Source organism: Phascolarctos cinereus, unplaced genomic scaffold (genome assembly GCF_003287225.1).
Source record: "Phascolarctos cinereus isolate Bilbo 61053 unplaced genomic scaffold, phaCin_HiC Scaffold_726;HRSCAF=1367, whole genome shotgun sequence".
NCBI lineage: Eukaryota > Metazoa > Chordata > Mammalia > Diprotodontia > Phascolarctidae > Phascolarctos > Phascolarctos cinereus.
Window position 1 is genome coordinate 335,448,450 of NW_027556098.1, and position 3,931 is coordinate 335,452,380.

General features: G+C 34.3%; 1 non-coding gene across 1 annotated transcript; it reads right to left on the minus strand.

Annotated features, from left to right (window-relative positions):
• Positions 1-3,166: 3,166 nt before the first annotated feature.
• On the minus strand, positions 3,167-3,270 carry LOC144454612 (U6 spliceosomal RNA). Its single transcript, XR_013483129.1, has one exon. It is a non-coding gene; the product is annotated as a U6 spliceosomal RNA (small nuclear RNA).
• Between the last annotated feature and the right edge of the window lie 661 nt (positions 3,271-3,931).

Consider the following 3,931-nt stretch of genomic DNA (forward strand, 5'->3'; position numbering starts at 1 on the left):
TGCCACCACAAAGAGAGCTGCTATAAACATCCCATTCACATTCAAAGTTATAATTACTATGTGGGAATTTCCTTCCATCTTATTTTTACTCACTGTTTTCTTTCTCTTTCCCTGTTACCTTATCTCCCCCCCCCACTCTTCCACTCTCCATCCCACTCCTCCAAGAGTCCCCCTTCCTCCTCCTCTCTCAATCCCAATCCACACACCCCTCCAAAAGTACCTCTTCCATACTCTTCCTCACCCTCCTAAATCCCAATCTACATACTCCACTAAAAGTTTCTCCTGTACCTTGTCCCCCAGTTTTCTCACCTCTCCTCAAGTTCAGAAGGCTTCTAAACCTTTCCAGATAACATGTTGTTTCCTCTTCAACCCAGATGACAGTACATTTCCAATACTACCAGCCCTCCACCCCTACATGCTTCCTCTGTATTAGTTCTTCTTTTTGTGACCCCTTTTTATAACATATTTGCTTCCTTTTGCCTCTTTCCTATCCAAATTTTGTTTTTTAGGATCATCCTATTATATATAACAGCCCCAATCTTTCTTCCAAACTACTTTAGTAATGATGACAGTTTTAAGAATACTGATAACATTTATATATACATATATATATATATATATATAATAAGTAAACAGTTCAATCTTAATGAGTGCCTTCTAATTAGTCTAAAGTTTTCCTCATATTTCTTCTGGATCTTTTATATCAAATTTTCCATTGAGTTCTGATCTTTTTGTTACAATTACCTAAAAGTCTTTCAGTTTGTCAGATGTATATATTTTCATTCAGGATTATACTCAACTTTGCTGGGTAAGTTATTCTTGGATGCAACCTCAATTCTTTTGTTCTTTGAAATATAGTGTTCCAAGACTTGTGGTCTTTTAAAGTAGAAGCTGCTAGGTCTTGTGGAAATCCTGACTGTGTTTCTGTAGTATTTAAGTTGCTTTTTTCTTGTTGCTTGCAATATTTTCTCCTTAACCTTGGAGTTTTGAAACGGCAATGACATTCCTATAAGTTTTCCTCCTGGGATCTCCTTTAGGAGGCAAACGGTAGATTTTTTTATGTTTCCACTTTACCCTCTTGTTCTAGAACTTCAGAGCAATTTTCCTTAATAATTTCTTGTAGTATTGTATCTAGGCTCTTTTTTTTTAATCATAATTTTCAGGTGGTATGACAATTCTTATATTGTCTCCCTCAATCTGTTCTTCAGATTAGTTTTTTTTTAAATGAGATATTTCAGATTCTCTTCTATGTTTTCTAGTTTTATTTTTCCTTGGTGTCTTATAATGTCATTCAGTTCCTCTTACCCGATTCTAGTTTTCAAGGAGTTATTTTCTTCCTTAAGATTTTGTTTCTCTTTTTCCGATTGGTTAACTATTTTTTCATAATTTTCTTATATTCCTTTTATTTTTTCCCTAATTTTTCCTTGATCTCTTTAATTTGATTTTTCAATTCCTTTGGGCTTGTGACCATTTTATTACTCTTTGGGGTAGGAGTGACTTTTTTTTTAAACCTCACTATCTTGCTTTGAATATGAACCCACATCTTTTACAACAAAGTAGCTATCTATGGTCAGGTTCCTTTTCCTTTGCTTACTCATTTTTATTTTTATTTTGTTTTGTTTTATTTTTAGCATCTTATAATAATTATTATTTTAATCAAGTTTTGAGCCCCAATTCTGGGTAATGTTGCCCTAGGGCTCTTTACTGTTATTTTCTGAATTCTGTCCCAGGGATTCATAAAAACATTCATTTAAAAAAAATTTGAATTCCAAGTTCTCTCCCTCTCTTCTTCCCCTTACCTATCTTTGAGAAGGTAAGCAATTTGCTATAGATTATACATGTGTTGTCATGCAAAATATATATCCATGTTAGTCATGTTGCAAAAGAAAACAAAAACTCAAGAAAAATAAAGAAAGTAAAAACAATTCTTTGATCTGCATTCAGACTCCATCAATTCTTTCTCTGGAGGTGGTTAGCATCTTTCATCATGGGTCCTTTGGAATTGTCTGGATCATTGTCTTGATCAGAGTAGCTAAGTCTTTCACAGATGATCATTCTGATGATATTGTTGTTACTGTGTACCATAACTTCCTGGTTCTGCTGACTTAACTTTGCATCAATTTATATGTCTTCCCATGTTTTTCTGAAACCATCTTGCTCATCATTTTTTATAGCACAATATTATTCCATCACAGTAATATACCACAGCTTGTTCAGCCATTCCCCAATTGATGGGTATCTATTCAATTTCCAATTCTTTACTACCACAAAAAGAGCTGCTATAAATATTTTTGTACATATAGGTGCTTTCCCTTTTTCTTTGATCTCCTTGGGGTATGGACCTAGTAGTGGTATTGCTGGGTCAAAAGGTGTGCACAGTTTTATAGCCTTTTAGGCATAGTTCTAGATTGGTTTCCAGAATGCTTCTTATCAGTTCACAACTCCACCAGTAGTGCATTAGTGTCCCAATTTTTCCACATCCTCTCAAACAATTGTCATTTTCCTTTTCTGTCACAATAGCCAATATGATTGGTGTGAGGTAGTAACTCAGAGTTGCTTTAATTAGTATTTTGCTAATTAATGGTGATTTAGAGTATTTTTTCATATGACTATAAAAAGCTTTGATTTCTTCTTCTGAAAACTGCCTATTTGTATCCTTTGACAATTTGTCAATTGGGGAATGACTCATATTCTTATAAATATGACTCAGTTCTCTATATATTTGAGAAATGAGGCCTTTATCAGAGAATCATACTGTAAATTTCCCACTTACCTCATCCCCAGTTTCATGTTTTCCTTCTAATCTTGGCTGCATTGTTTTTGTTTGTGCAAAACCTTTTAAATTCAATGTGATCAAAATTATCCATTTTCTTCCCATAATGCTATCTTGTTTGGCAATAAATTATTCCTTCATCCATAGTTCTAACAGGTAACATTTTCCATGCCCCCTCCCCTACTTTGCTTATGATATCACCATTTATATCTAAATCTGGTGTCCATTTTAACCTTATCTTGGTATACAATGTGAGATGTTGGCCTGTACCTAGTTTCTTTTCAGTTTTTCTAGAAGTTTTTGTCAAGTAGTGAATTTTTGTCCCAAGAGCTTGGATCTTCATGTTTGTGAAACACTAGATTACTACAGTCATTTACTATTGTGTATTGTGTAAAAAATAAGGAGCACTTCCTGAATTTGCATCTCATCTTTGCATAGGGACCATGCTAATCTTTTCTATATTGTTCTCATTTTTAGTATGTGTGCTGCCAAAGCAAATGCAACTCTTTGTCCTCTTAAAAATTGTTGAGGAACATCCCTTAAGAGATTTTAATTATGTACATTATATATTTATGTATATGTATATAAAATATTATAAAGTAAAATGTCAGTATTATTATGGAAATAGTTTTTTCTTATAGATCTCCTGAAAGGGCCTGGGAGACCCCCAGAAGTCCCTGGACCACACTTTTAGGATTGCTGCTGTAATAGAACTTTTTGTTGTTGCTGGAATATATTGTGGGTCTACTGCATGAGAGTGACAAGGTCTATAAGTGGCAGGAGGGGATGAAATAAGAAAGAAGAAAAGATAAGTGGGAAGTAGATTTCAAGGTCATGATGATCTGAGGATGCTGAGGGCAATAGGAAGGAGTAAAGAAGGCAAAATAATCCTTGGCTCAATGATGGGGGCCACCAGAAGATGGGCATTGTTACAATAATCTATGAAATTTATTGTATGATTAAACTCAAAGGTTAGCATGGCAGAGTGAATAGAAAACCTTTACAGGTCACAGTGACACGAGAAATTTGAGGATGGAGGAACCATTTCTGGGAGGAGAAATCAAGAAAAAATCTTATGGAAAAGGTCTCAACTGGGCCTTGAAAAAAAAAAGATCTTAAAACTATTTATTTATTTTTACATGTATTTATACTCTGTCC